Source organism: Trematomus bernacchii, unplaced genomic scaffold (assembly GCF_902827165.1).
Source record: "Trematomus bernacchii unplaced genomic scaffold, fTreBer1.1, whole genome shotgun sequence".
NCBI classification, from domain to species: Eukaryota; Metazoa; Chordata; class Actinopteri; order Perciformes; family Nototheniidae; genus Trematomus; species Trematomus bernacchii.
The window spans coordinates 252,793-269,415 of record NW_022987524.1 but is presented as its reverse complement, the minus strand read 5'-3'; the positions used below and the strand labels follow the sequence as shown (position 1 = coordinate 269,415).

Below are 16,623 nucleotides of genomic sequence, written 5' to 3'. Positions count from 1 at the left end.
TCATTTCCATGTCAAAAAAGTCACAGTTTGTCGTAAAACTGTTGAAATATAAGACTATGAAAAATACGCAACTAGAAAGACTACAAATCCCAGAGTCGCGTAAGTGATGTCACAATTGTTTTCCTCCACTAAAATTTCGTGAACCCTTTGAAGAGTACTGTCACCGGTGTGGTCATTCTATAATACACAATTTAAGCCCGGGGGAGAAATGCTAACGCTAACGCTAGCGATCTTTTCTACTTCATGCTATCTGCACAAATGGTTGACATTAAACATTAAAACGACCAGGCAGTTCAGAGAGAATCAAAGGAAGGCAGGCAGGCAGCTTTGCATGACATTCTTCAGGACGTGTTTCATTGTGGTGATAGTGAGGGTAGTCAATCGTTTTGTTGACAAGACAGTAGTGACGGCCATCTTGGTGACGTGTGTTGTTGACCAGAGATGTAGTTCATTGAGCGTTTCACACAAACAAATGTGTTACTTCACAGTTTTACGACACATTTTTTTTTTTTTGACTTGCAAAATTATCTTTTAAATTGACAAACATCATATGTGTAATTCGTGGCAATATTCAAACGGGATCGAAAGATAATCTTTCTCTCTCCATTGACTTCAATACATAATTTTTCCGAAATAAGGTCCCATGGAGGTCCACCGGAAGGGGAGGGACTTCGCCACTCTATGTCAAAGACACAAACATTATACATTATATTTAAATTGGATGCAGTGACACAAATATTTCGGAAGGCTTAGCCTTCCCTAGCCTACAGTACCCGCCGCCCCTGAAAGAGGGCAAGGCAAGGAGTCTGCAAACAATACACTTCTTGACATACACAGACAGTAACGGGGGGTTACGTATTGTAACCCTAGTTATATAAGCACAGGCGGAGCCCTCTACTGGACTCTATGGGTACTACTCTCTATCATGCTATGCGTGCATACACCTACTGAGTTGCATAAACGTTGCCGGCCAATCGGGGCGAGCCTACCTGAATGCGCGCGCAGGCCCACAGTATATAAGGCGGCTACGCACTCCGACCTTCATCCTACACCCTGTTCAGCGAGCGGCATAGGAAAGACAGGGCCCCCAGGTAGAGGGCTCCGCCTGTGCTTATATAACTAGGGTTACAATACGTAACCCCCCGTTATATATCACACAGGCTCCGCCCTCTACTGGACTCTATGGGTACAGTGGGTGGAGCCCCGATGTATAAACGCCCTGTCGTCCAACAACATCGACCCATCACACTGCCCCTGACCGGCTTTTGGCTAACATCCACCGCACCCCCACTTCCTCCCATTCGGTTGTAACCGTGGAGAAGTCGGGGCCGCAGCTTGGATAAGGCACACTCACACACGCTTACCTCGTGTAGAGTCTGTATGGACGATAGTGAGGAGGGCTCCAGCCCTGTATGGGGCTGATTGTGCACCATGTTTCCCGGGTCCCTAAGGAGCATGGGAAAAAACACAAGCGCATTATGTCCAGGGGGGGTCAGATACCTACTGACCCACAGCCCCCCCCCCCTCTCACCAGTCATGTGTTGCCCCGGCAAGCACAGACGTTGAGAAGGAGCCAGACATGTCCAAGAGATAAAACTCTCCCCGTCCGTCCATAGGCATGTGTAATGCACTCGCAGAGCCATCCTTTCAGGCGCCTCTTGGAGAGAGCTTTTCCAGCCACACCATCCCCAAAGCACACAAACAGCTGTTCAGTGCGCCTAATGGCAGCCGTGGGCTCTACATAACATGCTAGCGCACACACTGGTCAGAGGAGGTGCAATTTAGCCTCCCTGGCCCCAATATGGGGTGGAAGATTAAAGCCACCTAACTGAATAGCCCTTCATCTGAACAAACTCCTTGGGCTCTTGGGAGCAAAGGAGGGGTTTGGTCTGAGTGTCGCCCCGCTACGGTCACCCCGGATCAAAAGACAACTTGGGTGCACCGACAGAGCGATCAGCTCGCACACTCTCTTGGCCGAAGTCAAGGCAAGTAGTCTTCCATGACAGGGAGGAGAGCTCCAGAGGCTGAAATGGTTCTGTGACCAGAGCCTCGAGCACCAACGGCAGGTCACATTGTGGGGAGGAGGCGTGCACTACTGGGCGCTGCCTCCTGACCCCCTGCAAAAACCGCGACATAAGCGGCTGACTGAAGGCTGACCTGCCTCCAAATCCCTCATGGCTGCTGCATACACCTTAATTGTGGAATGAGCCAGCCCCCTGTCCACCAGTCTCTGTAAGTAGGAAAGAATAGAGCCCAACGTACATGATAGAGGCTCTAGACTCCTTTCTTCACACCATCGCTGGAATCCCGCCCACTTTGGCCTGTAACAGGCTGTGGTGGATCCTACTCTTGCTGCCTGGATAGTCTGAATAACGTTGTCAGACAGCCCCACCTGTCTCAGCCTGTCCGTCTCATGAGCCAAGCCTGGAGAGGTTGGCTCAGAGTGGGTAACGCCCCTATTGCACCTGCTTCCTGAGACAGCGCTCCCCAGACCTGAGGAACCATCCAGGGCTGGCCCACCATCATCTGTTTCACCTCCGCGTACCAAGGCGCCAAGCGGCGACCTGGGGCCACTAGGATGACTGACAGATGTTCCCGCCTCACCCTCTCCAGGAGGGGGGGGATAAGGTGCAGCGGTGGAAAGGCGTAAAGCAGCTTTCTTGGCCATGGCTCCTGTGCAAATGCGTCCACCCCCAAGGGCGGATTGTGCCACCGGGCCAGGGAGAACCACAGGTCCACCTCTGCTCTCCCGAACTGAGTCCAGACCTGCTTCACCACCTCCGGGTGAAGCCTCCACTCGTCTGGCAGGGGTCCGCCTCTTGACGTTCTCCCATCCCGGGATGTGCAGGGCCTGTAGAGACAACACATTCTGTGAAGCCCACAACCACAGGTTCTCTGCTGCGGTCAACAAGGCTACGGAGCGGACTCCGCCCTGCCTGTTGATGTACGCCACTGTGGTGCGGTTGTCGCTCCTCACTAGCTACCCCTACTGAGGGGGGGATGGTCACCAGACGTCGTTTGTGCCTCTTGGGATCTAAACGAAGGCTGATAAACCACCTCTGCAGGCGACGTGTATGCAGCAGTCCGAGTGGCACCACGAAGTGAGCAGCCGCCATGAGACCCAAAGTCTGCATGATGGTCAAAGCAGTCAACGTCGCCCCCTGACGCAGTCTGCAAACTGTCCGAAGCAGGGATGCCTGTCTGCTTTCTGTCAGGGTGGCACGTAGTCTGCCTGCATCGAGCACCACCCCCAGATATTCAAGGTTCAAGGTTCAAGGTTCTTTATTGTCAATCTGACATAGCTACAGAGTAATTATGTAGTTGAAAATCTTATGTCACAGGCTTTTCCAACAATGCAACATAATAACAATAACAATAAGAGCAAGAGCAATACAAAAAGAAAAATAGTTATAAAATAAAGTGATGATGTGGAATAGTGCAGTACGAGTCTATATACAAGTTATTGGAATGATATATATATATTAGGTATTAGATACATATTATTGAGTAGCTGAAGAATGTTTTGAAGTTGTTTCAACAGTTCAATTTTTTAACAGTCTCACTGTCCGCGGGAAGCAACTGTCTCCGAATCTTCTTGTCCTTGCCAGGATGCTGCGGTAACGTCTGCCAGACGGCAACAGAAAGAACAGTTTGTGGCTGGGGTGATGGGGGTCTTTGATAATCCGTAGTGATTTCTTCCTGAGCCGCTGGGAGTAAAGGTCCTCCATGGATGGCAGCTCCGTTCTTGGTGATGGTGGTGGTGTGAAGAGACCATGACAGGTCCTCGGTGATGTGGACCCCAAGGAACCTGAAGCTGCTGACTCTCTCCACCGTAGTCCCATTGATGGCGATGGGGGCGTGTCCCTCTCCCTGCTGCTTCCTGTAATCCACAATCAGCTCTTTTGTTTTGCTGATGTTGAGATGGAGGTTGTTATCCTGGCACCAAGATGTCAGGTTTTCGACCTCCTCTCTGTACGCCGTCTCGTCATCGTCTGTGATCTGGCCGATGACGGTCGTGTCATCAGCAAACTTCACGATGGTGTTGGAGCTGTGTGTGGCCACGCAGTCGTGAGTGAACAGGGAGTAGAGGAGAGGGCTGAGCACGCAGCCTTGAGGGGCACCGGTGTTGAGAATCAGGGTGGAGGATGTGATGTTTCCCACCCGCACTGCCTGGGGTCTGCCCGTCAAGAAGTTCAGGATCCAGTCACAGAGGGCGCTGTTGAGCCCGAGGTCTCTGAGCTTGATGGCCAGCTTGGAGGGCACAATGGTATTGAATGCTGAACTGTAGTCAATGAACAGCATTCTCACATATGTGTTCCTGTTCTTCGGGTCCAGGTGTGAGAGGGCAGTGTGGAGGGTGAGGGCTATGGCGTCGTCTGTGGACCTGTTTGCTCTGTAGGCAAACTGCAGGGGGTCCAGAGATTCAGGGAGGGAGGAGGTGATGAATGATTTGACTAACCGCTCAAAGCACTTCATTATGATGGAGGTGAGTGCTACTGGGCGGTAGTCGTTGGGGCAGGTGATTATTGTCTTTTTGGGGACAGGAACGATCGTGGAGTGTTTGAAGCATGTGGGGACTACAGACTGCAACAGGGACCTGTTGAAGATGTCTGTGAACACCTCTGCCAGCTGAACTGCACACACCCTGAGAACACGGCAAGGGATGCCATCAGGTCCAGGAGCCTTGTGTGGGTTAACCCTTTTAAAGGATTTACACACATCTGCCCTGTTTAAAACAAAGGGGCAGGGCTCTAGCTCCTGGTCCCTCTGTACCTCCACAGCCTGGCTGCTCTCAAAGCGTGCAAAAAAACTGTTCAGCTCATCTGGGAGAGATGCGCACGCAGACATTCCCGCAGCACCCCCCGCTGCTCCTTTGTAGTCAGTCATTGTCCTTAGTCCCGCCCACATGTTCCTGGTGTTACAGCCTTTGAAGTCAGATTCCACCTTCTCTTTGTACTGTCTCTTTGCATTGCTGATTGCTCTACATTGATATTCTACCTGCTGGTGAAGTATGGGGGAGCTCTTCTTCCAATTGACCGCGAAACCCAACTTGGTTAGGTGTAGGATCAATTGGGCTGTGTGAAACATTGCCCATTCCCTGGACCTGGCCATGACTATGAGGTTGTCTAGATAAAAGAACACCCTCATGGGCCTGAAGTACAGGGAATAGTGCCCTTTCTCTCTGTCTTGAGAGTGCACAACAGACACCGCCTGTTTTTGCAACAGGGCCTGAATCTCTGCCGAGAGGAAACCTATCTCCTCTTGGGATGATAGATTTGCCTCTCTTATGCCTCTGAACGGAGGAGGGATGCTGCAAAACTGGAGTGAATCCAGTCTCAGCGTCCTGTCCATCCACTCTGTCAATACACAGCTGAGCGTCCATTCCCCATAACATTGCGTTCGGGGATGTGCAATCAGCTGTGGAGCCGCGGCTATGAAGCTGTGGCACTCTCTGGTGGCTCTCTGGTGGCCAAACCCTCCATAAAAGGAAGTTTGACCCATGGGGGGCTGTCACAGAAAGGGCCGATTTTCCACTGAGGTCCTTGAACGCACCGCGGCACGCTCCCGTGGCACTGTGGCACGCTCCCATGGCGCTCCGCCATAATGCAGTTTTCACTCAGAGGAAAAAAGGCATTAATCTGAGTTTTTACGCTAGGTGCGATGTGTCTTCTAACAACATCACGCCGGTCATAATGCCCCTGTACTCGCATAGCGTTTTGATAGCACTTCCTGCGGTTTATCACATTATGGTGAAGTGTGGGATTGTGGAAAGGAATGACTCTTAGACTGGGATAAATGCAATCATTTTTATTGAAGCATAAATCAACACAGAGGAATCGTAGAGGGAGGAGGCGGGGTTCGCCCTCGCGTCCTGGGTGGAGAGAGCCCTCTCCGCCGGGACGCTTCCTCCCACCGCCCGTCATCCCTGGGAGGATGGTGCACCCCATCCCGCAGCCCTCTGCTGACGCGGAGCTGGGGCAGATGCCCGTCGGGATCGCCCGGCCTGGCCCCACAGGTGCTGGAACTGGACCCGCCCCGCAGAACCGGCCGAGGAAGCAGGAGAAGCAGCGGGAGCCGTGGGTGCTCTGGACCTGCACCTCTCTCTCCTTCTCACCATGGGCTCGCGCTTGCCTCGCTGAGGGAGAGCCAGCGGCAGCATACGGCTGAGCTGCACTCTTTCCTCCTCCAAGTGGCTGAAGCGCTGCGTGACCACGGTGACCGATCCGAAGAGCCCTTCCGTGGGCTCCAAGGAGATCATCACGGTCCTTCTTGGAGAGTGCCGTGAGTCCCAACCACACGTGGCATGATCCCACTGTGGCCAGGGACATCACGCGACCAGCTGCGGCGGCTACACCATGGACCAGATTATTCATCTGTCCGATGCAGCGGTCCACATACACATCTCCGGTCTTCCTGAGACGGGGGAGGTGGGGGCTTCCTGCTGACTTGGACTAATCAGTGAAACCCCTAACTGTGTCAGCCCATATTGTTGGCCGCCGCGGCCAGCTGTGCCCCGAGCCGGAATATCTTATCCAGATATTCCAGCGCTTCACGGTCACGAGGCAGCGGGGGCAGGGGTCTTCTCCCCTCCGCCCAACCTGCTGCCTGGGGGAGCAGATGGGTTGCGAGGCTCTCATCGAGGGGGGGCACACCGGGACACATTGTGTCCGAGTGGCCCTGCACCCTGAGCAAACCCGCCATGCCGGCCACCGGAGCCCACATTCTCAGAGGGTGCCGCCATGTCGCCTCCACACACTGCCAGATATCTGGCAACGGGGGCGAAACAAACGCCGGCTGGGCTGGCTGAACAGGGCCATAAAACCCATGACGGAGGCGGCTCACCGGTCTGGGTGGTAGCGGAGGGGGGAGCGGTAGGCCCACACGCTCCGCCGCCATGGCCATCACCAGCGGGAAATCCTGGCAGGCAAGCCGCGGGAGCGCCCGACAGTCACTGCAGGACGGGGAATGTCCGCCACCCTCCACGGCGTGGTCAGCCCCCAGACACTCGAAGCACCATCTGTGAGGATCAGCGCCCGCGATTAAGCCAAGTTTCAAGGCCGAGTTTCCAGGAGTGGTGAGTCCATATTAGTTTCTCTTTTCTTCTTCTGACGTTTTAGCTTTCTTCAGTTGTCTGCTCGGTGAAGAGAAAAAGGATGACGGTCGGAGGGCATAGCCGCCTTATATACTGTGGGCCTGCGCGCGCATTCAGCTAGGCTCGCCCCGATTGGCCGGCTATGTTTATGCAACTCAGTAGGTGAATGCACGCATAGCATGATAGAGAGTAGTACCCATAGAGTCCAGTAGAGGGCGGAGCCTGTGTGATATATAACAGGCTTACTGGATGGTTACAATCATTTTGTCCCTGTATTTGCAGCAGATCTTTGCAAATTGGGCGATTTTGACTTAAAAAAAGGATTCAAATCATATAGAAATGACACATAAAACAGATCAGTGTAAAAAATCTAATATATTTTATTGAATTTAAAAATACATATTGTCACAGTAATTTCATTGGAGTATGACAGGTGAGGGTGTATCTCCCCTGACAGCTACCATTGACTATTAATGAGTGGATGTCATTTCTTAAATTTTTCATCCACAGATCAAAATGTTTGATGTTTGATGTTCATCATTAGTGCGAATGCTGTGCCACAGCATTCCACTATAGTACTTCAATTCTTTATTAGTGCGAATGCTGTGCCACAGCATTCCACTATAGTACTTCAATTTCTTTATTAGTGCGAATGCTGTGCCACAGCATTCCACTATAGTACTTCAATTTCTTTATTCTATACTCCTTCCACATACTTTCAGCTAGACACTTCATTCCAACTTTCAAATGATCACAAGACCTTCAGCTATTCAAAATAGATTTTTATTTTTGATATCTTTTACACTTTTTGAGATAATTAACTTTGTTTGGAGCTTGGTAAAGAGGCTTTCTTCAGATTTTAACATTAGTGTGGATGGAGCAGCTCGTTAAGTCTAGAGTGCTTTGATCTCAAAACAGAGTGCAGCCGTGCTCCCCAAAAAATGTTTTAAACTTGCCATAATTCCCAAACCCTACACTCCTCAGACATATTTTTTCATGAAAAACGTAGGAAAACCTCTCCTAGGTTGGAAAATGAAAACAAATTAAGAAGAAATATTAAACAAAATGCCTCTTGAGGGCATGAAGAGACAAAAAGTCCAGCTAGCTCCCAATTGATTCCCATGTTAAATCTTTCCGGAACTTTCTTCAGAACAGAGAGAAGTACACTTTAGACAAACTGCTCCCATCTCCACATTTTACACACAAAACCAAAAAAAAACAACATATATCAGTTCATTGGGGTTCCCTGATGCTCACGGTCTGGTCATTTTTTGATAGGAGCCATCGTTTTTGAACAGATGGCAAAATTGTCAGATATAATCCTCAATGCATTCTTAATGGGACTCAGTGCTGCAGTTGGAAAATCGTCATAAGTCGTCACCATGGTAACCTTTCATCTCTGGGTTTACACACACAGGTGTTTGTAAACATTCATTCACTACTACTTACATTTAATGTCTGTATTTAACTCCTTCAGCCTAATTTCAGCTGCAGGAACCATTCAAATATCAAACAATTCAGCCTTTTCAGCACATGATGGGAAACTTTCAACTTTTTCAAAATATGTTATACTTTTTAAAATATTCAGCTTTTTAAAGTCTTTTTTTAACATGGAAGTCATTGCATTGCATTTGAGCTGTAACAATTCACACACTCTCTCTCTCTCTCTCTCTCTCTCTCACAGACATACAGACAGACACACACACTCTCTCTCTCTCTCTCTCTCTCTCTCTCTCTCTCTCACACACACACACACACACACACACACACTCTCCCTCTCTCTCACAGACTACATCAGCGAGAAGTAGAGAGGGTGATAGATAGGGTAGGGTGATCAAGAGGAGAGAAGAGGCGATCAATAGAGAGAGAGAGGGCGATCACCGAGGATAGAGATGGCGATCAAGAGGAGAGAGAGAGCTATCAAGAGGAGAGAGAGAGGGCGATCAAGAGGAGAGAGAGTGGGGGGCGATCAAGAGGAGAGATAGTGGGCGATCAATAAGGATAGATAGAGGGCATCACGAGGAGATATAATCGTCCCATGGTAACCTTTCATCTCTGGTTTTACAACAAACCGGGTGTTTGTTAAACATCATCACTACTACTTACAATTTAATGTATTCGTCTCTCTCTTCCTCTTGATCGCCCTCCTCTTCTCCTCTTGATCGCCCTCTCTCTCTCTTCTCTTGATTGCCCTCTCTCTCTCCTCTTGATCACCCTCTCTCACTTCTCTTGATCGCCCTCTCTTCTCTTGATGTGTCTGTGAGAGAGAGGGAGAGTGTGTGTGTGTGTGTCTGTCTGTCTGTCTGTCTGTCTGTCTGTCTGTCTGTCTGTGAGAGAGAGAGAGTGAGTGTGAGTGTGAGTGTGTGTGTGAGAGAGAGAGAGAGAATGTGTGTGTGTGAGAGAGAGAGAGAGAGAGAGTGTATGTGTCTGTCTGTGAGAGAGAGAGAGAGAGAGAGAGAGAGAGAGAGAGAGAGTGTGAGTATGTAATGAACAGTTAGAATTGACTGCTGTCAGTTGGAGTGATGACATCATCGTGTTCAAACACAGGTGTTTATAGTTGAGCTAACGAGCTATGTATAGATCAAAGGCTTCATTGTTCTGAATGAGAGATGAACCTCTTACATGTGAACGTTTTGTGGAAGAACGATAACAGATATCTGTGAAATTTCAAAACGTGAAGCATGTCAAGGAAGTTGAGTATCTGAAGTGTAATTTTTGTTTACTTTCGGGTTAATAATGTGGCTTTTTTGGCAGTTTAAGAAAGGTGTGCGGCTGCTGCTGTGAGGAAATATCTGCCTGAAATTACAATGGGCTTTAATGGAGACATGTTGAACGTTTTTGTCACTTCATGCCCTCAAGAGGCATTTTGTTTAATTATTTTTGCTTAATTATTTGTCATTTTTCAAGCTACGAGATGTTTTCCTACGTTTCTCATGAAAAATTATGTCTGAGGAGTGTAGGGTTTGGGAATTATGGCAGGTTTAAAACATTTTTTTTGGGAGAATTTCAAGCACTCTTCCACTCTGTTTTGAGATCAAAGCACTCTAGACTTAACGAGCTGCTCCATCCACACTAATGTTAATATCTGAAGAAAGCCTCTTTACCAAGCTCCAAACTAAGTTAAATATATCAAGAAGTGTAAAAGATATGAAGAATCTGAATAACAAGTTTTATAGCTGAAGGTGTTGTGATCATTTGAAAGTTGGAATGAAGTGTCTAGCTGAAATTATGTGGAAGGAGAAGCATTTGGCGCAAAGTGTAGGAAAAGAGGATTTGAAGGCATCTCCCATTGACTTCAATGTTAAAAAAAAGAGTTTAAAAAGCTGAATATTTCAAAAAGTATAAAATATTTTTAAAAAGTTGAAGGTTTCCAATTGATTCCTGAATAGGCTGAATAGTTTGATATTTGAATGGTTTCTGTAGCTGAAAGTAAGCTGAAGTTATGGAGAGCCAAAGTATTGGTGAAATAATAATAATATTAAGGGGAAGAATAAAGAAATTGAAGTACTATAGTGGAATGCTGTGGCACAGCATTCGCACTAATCACTCTTTTTGGTCAACTTTTGCAAGGTAACCATATCATTTTTGACATATGTTAGTGTCAGAGCACTTACTGAACATAACTAGAAAATGCATTTCCTGCAGAAAATGCATGCGAATGCTGTAAACTGTGAACATTTGTGGCTGAATTTAGCTGAAAATGCAGAAAAAGCTGAATATGTTATTAGCTGAATGGTAGCTGCTTTTAGCTACAAAAATGCAGAAAAAGCTTAATATTTAAAAGAAAAGGTTTAAGAAAAAAGGTATAAACAACAACACGTATAGCCTCCATGTCCTGAAATAACCTGAAGATGAAATGTCAAACTGGCAGAGTTGAAAAAAGTGATAAAGCATATTCTTCTTTTAGAAAGTATAATAAGGTATAAACAATACAATTCATAGACATAATTCCCCTAAAAAAGCTGTATAATCTATTTGTTGAATGGTTTCAGTAGCTGAAAGTATGCTGAAGTAGCAAAACGTACTGTAGTACTAGTAGTAAGCATTAATACTGTAACAGTAATATTGTACTAGAAGCTCGAGTAAGAGTTGTAGTAGTGCAAAAGTGAATATTTTGAATGAGAGTTAAAGAGACAGTTCATCCCCAAATCACCTGAGGATCTTTGTGGAGTGTTCTGTATATGCAAAATAGAGTAGAACAAACCATTAGTATGAAGCAGACAAGTTACCACATTACAATAAAAGGTTTTAATAGATTTTGTGAGTCAACAATGTTGTGCTAATTAACAGTATTATTATCTTCAAAATGCAGCAATTATTATTAGGAGTCATATCATATTAATAGCATAACATAGACACAATGAAATTAAAAGAAATTAGAAAATGTCAACAAAAAAGAAACCTTCTCTGCATAAAGCCTGAACGTTTAATGTTGGCCTTAGATCTTACAATAGGGGAACTTTGACAAACCAGGAGGAAATGTATAAGGCCACCTTTTAAACTGCACTAAACATTTTAAGAAAGTTAGATTAATATATAACCTTTGATAAAATTCATCCTATACACCTAAATGTTTGCATAAAACAAAAGACTAATAAACAAATTAAACAAAGAAAAAAAATACAAGATCATACTTGCAAAACCAAAATGCTTGGTTACTTAATAATTGTTTATCAAACAGGTTGATAAGGCAGGGCTTAACCATATTGTCACCATCAGGCAAAGGAAGTGTGTGCTGTATATTTAAATGATGCATTGTAGTAGCACTGTAAAATTGGGTTGAAAAATCAACAAAACTATAACAATATTGTTCAGCCCTACCATGAAAGAATGTTCACATTGTGTTTAGCTAGGCTAATAGCCCTATGAGTTCATGGCTTTAAGCTCCAGTAGCTCTTGACTGACAGTAATCGTCATGTCAATTGTGTGATTTACCAACATCTAGCTCAGGTTACTGAGCCTCACTGAAATGCAGGAGTTTGGTTGGCTTTTGAAGAAAATATGGTTCGAGTCACTGGTGTGAATTCAGTGAAGAATTTGAAAATTGGAACATTTAATTCCCAATTAAATAATTTGACAAGGCTTAATTAACCAAGTCACATGTCGTATGCATCATGAAGACAATCGCTTCAGCTTAGATTTCACAGACTGAACGCTGATTCTATATTTATAAAGAGCTTTTTTCATGGGTTCAGATTAGCCCAAGACTAGGTATACAATGTGAACATCCTTTAAAACCTTTCATATCTACCAGCTGAAACCCCACACTCATGATCACTATGTTGTACTGTTTTTCTGTCCTCTTCCAGTTAATTAATCTGGAAGAGGACAGAAAAACTATGTCTTTTAGATACATGTAGAAAACATGTGAAAGCATACAATGAAAATAAACATACATTGTTTGGATCAGGTCAAAAAAGCTTTTTAAAAAAAGGACCAAATTGCTGTCCTACTGTTCAGTGGCAGTCAGTCCGTCAGTCCGTCAGTCCGTCAGTGGGTCAGTAGTATTGGTTGCTGTATGTTGAATCTGTCCATTGTAGGCACAAATCAAAACTGTCAACGTTCAGTGTGAGGACGTAAGGGCGGTAAGATGGTGACCTTTGACATGTCCAATCGCTGTAGAAGTGCTGCTTCCAGTTTCCTTTAGCAACATGGAGGGGGAGAGTCTTAAAGAAAAAAGGTGAAAAAACGTTACCCCTCACATTCCTGTAGTTGTTAATACAATTAGATATTGTATCAAGCAAGTACAAAAATGTGTTACCTTCACAGCTTTAGGAGGAACTTTCACTCTGACAGGGATGACTGATCTGCAGCAGTTTGGTTCCCTGCAACAGTTCATCTGATCACTGCCAAAGGATCAACAGGATGCAGGTCCTACTGTACTGAGCTGTGCACAGCAGTGGATACACATATGGGGATGTGGAGGTGGTCAATGCAGATATCTTGAACACTGCTGAAGGGCAAAACATCTTCTCACACAGAAGTTGAGGACTGCTGCATGATGGTCAGCTTCTTCGATGTTTGTTTCTGTCTGTGCAGTCCTGAGTGTCTTCACTGTGAAATGTTGGAATCACAGTGGAGCAAGACCTGATGGAAGAAGTGAATACATGAGTGAACACAACATGACATTAAAACATTACATAAGCACAAATGGAATTAGAAGACAATACCTGTTGCTCTGTTGTGAAGAATGTTCACCACTCCCTGCATTGAGGGGGAACACATTTATCTGTGGTCCAGCAGTGATGAGTCCACTATAGGTTGAACAGTTAAGCTGCTGCCACTGTTGCAGCATGCATGTCTTGGTTTTACGGGATGATCCAGTATCTCAGCACCAGAGAGAAGACAAGGCTAAGGCAGGCAGGTGATATCTCATCCTCTTCTTTGAAGAATTGGGATGAGAAGGAAGTAGAAGGTGTCACTGTGTGGTCCAGCAGTGACTGGTCCACTGTGGTTGAACAGTTAAGCTGCTGCCACTGTTGCAGCATGCATGTCTTGGTTGTTGTGAGCAGTCAACAGGGAAGCTGCTGTTGCTGCAGTTGTCAGTTGTTGTGAGTCGATCCTCACGGTGCTGAAGGAGATGAGGACAAAGCTGGCAGGTGCCGTCACAGAGCAAACTGACAAACTGTGTCTGGTCCAGGGGAAAGGAAACTTACAGGAGTTATACTCTCTAAAGTCATGGCCCCCTACCCTACGCTAGAGTATGTAGTTTGAAATTGTGAGGGATATAAGTGTGGGATTTCAGCTGGTAGAAGTACATCAGAAAGTATGTGTTCCATAGAACATAATATACTTTTTGATGTAAATACATTTTTGCAAAATTGTGTCAGCAGCTATTTGTGTCAGCATGATGTACATAGCTGCTGACGCAATTTTGTCCTGTGCATTTATCAATCCTGAGCCCAACCCACCCTGATAAATGCACAGGCAAAGTTATGCTGAAAATATAGCTTTAAAAAACAATAAACAACTTCAACAAAGAAAAAATATACAAGATCATACTTGCAAAACCAAAATGCTTGGTTACTTAATAATTGTTTATCAAACAGGTTGATAAGGCAGGGCTTAACCATATTGTCACCATCAGGCAAAGGAAGTGTGTGCTGTATATTTAAATGATGCATTGTAGTAGCACTGTCAAATTGGGTTGAAAAATCAACAAAACTATAACAATATTGTTCAGCCCTACCATGAAAGAATGTTCACATTGTGTTTAGCTAGGCTAATAGCCCTATGAGTTCATGGCTTTAAGCTCCAGTAGCTCTTGACTGACAGTAATCGTCATGTCAATTGTGTGATTTACCAACATCTAGCTCAGGTTACTGAGCCTCACTGAAATGCAGGAGTTTGGTTGGCTTTTGAAGAAAATATGGTTCGAGTCACTGGTGTGAATTCAGTGAAGAATTTGAAAATTGGAACATTTAATTCCCAATTAAATAATTTGACAAGGCTTAATTAACCAAGTCACATGTCGTATGCATCATGAAGACAATCGCTTCAGCTTAGATTTCACAGACTGAACGCTGATTCTATATTTATAAAGAGCTTTTTTCATGGGTTCAGATTAGCCCAAGACTAGGTATACAATGTGAACATCCTTTAAAACCTTTCATATCTACCAGCTGAAACCCCACACTCATGATCACTATGTTGTACTGTTTTTCTGTCCTCTTCCAGTTAATTAACCTGGAAGAGGACAGAAAAACTATGTCTTTTAGATACATGTAGAAAACATGTGAAAGCAAAGATGGCATGAATGAACATACATACAATGAAAATAAACATACATTGTTTGGATCAGGTCAAAAAAGCTTTTTAAAAAAAGGAAAGGGAAAGGAAACTTACAGAAGTTATAGTTTCTAAAGTCATGGCCCCCTACCCTACGCTAGAGTATGTAGTTTGAAATTGTGAGGGATATAAGTGTGGGATTTCAGCTGGTAGAAGTACATCAGAAAGTATGTGTTACATAGAACATAATATACTTTTTGATGTAAATACATTTTTGCAAAATTGTGTCAGCAGCTATTTGTGTCAGCATGATGTACATAGCTGCTGACACAATTTTGTCCTGTGCATTTATCAATCCTGAGCCCAACCCACCCTGATAAATGCACAGGCAAAGTTATGCTGAAAATAGCTTAAAAAACATGTTTACCTTAAAAAGATATGACCTATAATATTGTCCAATACTGTGAAAAGTTTAGATTGCAAAAAATATGTTATAGCTTACTAAAACATGATGACCTAAAAAAGATATGACCCATAACATTGTCCAGTGCTCTGAAAAGTTTAGATTGCAAAAAATATGTTATAGCTTTTAAAAACATGATGACCTAAAAAAGATATGGCCCAATACTTCAAATAGTTTCTACCTACCAAAGATTCCAGCTAGAACTCACCTGACATCATTAAACACTGTTAGAGGACACGACACAGAACACAGGATTGTGATAACTGTAGTAGGTATTCATCACACCTGCGTGGAGACAGCGCTGTGGTTGAGAGATGAAGATGAGGTCCAGCAGTGTGTTCTTCTCTGTGGTGGCGGCAGTGATGAGCTGTGCATATCCCCTGGACTGAAACATCTCAAGAATTGGCTTACCTGCGTTGGATAAGAGGTTCTCATTGAAATCGCCACAGACAATGATGGGGTGACAATCCATGATCTCCAAGGAGTCCAAAAGGCTGCCCAGGTTTGAGAGGAAGGATCTCACGCTGTAGTCTGGAGGTCTGTAAACAGCTGCAATCAGTGCGCTCACTGGGGCTTGTACCTTCAGAGCCAGAAACTCAAGGTCCGTCACATTATGCACATACTGTTTTTCACACACTTGAATGTGGTTTTTCACATATACAGCAACTCCACCACCACCTCTGTTAGCAATCTGTGGAAAATGTGTAGGACAGGTGTCTGTTGCGTTTAAACATATTGTAGCCTACCAAATGAAGACTGTCTGCAACAAAGGAGCCTTGCAGGTGAGTTTCTGTAAGACACAAAACATCAGCAAGACACAGTTCATGATGGCTCTTGATGTCATTCACATGAGATGGCAATCCCTCTGTATTATGGTGAACAATGGTCAGAGTGTCAGGTCTGCTCAATGTTTGTTTGATGTGAAGAAGAGGCATCATGTCGTCCAGGTTCACTTGTCTCATGGTCTCTATGGCTCCAGTGATCTCTGGGTTAGCATATATTTTACTCACATCCATATCCAGCAGGTGCAGTCCACTGAGAGAGGTCACTCTACTGAGAGCTACATAAGCCATGCCAGGTTCAAAGATGTTTTTTAATGAGACTACAGCTGATGTCCTCGTCATACCTTGAACCTTGTGAATTGTACAAGCATAGGCCAGTTTAAGTGGAAACTGTCTGCGTACCACTCCTCTCTGTTGCAGATTCTCCTCTGCTCTCTCAATGTACACAAGATCATCAGGTTCTCCCGGTGCTCGATTGCGGTAATTCCTTCCAGCTGTTTCATCATCCATCTTGAGCCCAAGCATAGTGACATGTGCAGAACCACGTTCTTCAGAGG

The 16,623-nt window shown here is 45.2% G+C and overlaps 1 long non-coding RNA gene across 1 annotated transcript; it reads right to left on the bottom strand.

The window, feature by feature from the left end:
- Positions 1-12,578: 12,578 nt before the first annotated feature.
- On the bottom strand, positions 12,579-13,289 carry LOC117473960. Its single transcript, XR_004555075.1, has 3 exons — positions 13,264-13,289; positions 12,855-13,180; positions 12,579-12,759 (listed from the first exon to the last, which is right to left on the bottom strand). It is a non-coding gene; the product is annotated as an uncharacterized LOC117473960 (long non-coding RNA).
- Between the last annotated feature and the right edge of the window lie 3,334 nt (positions 13,290-16,623).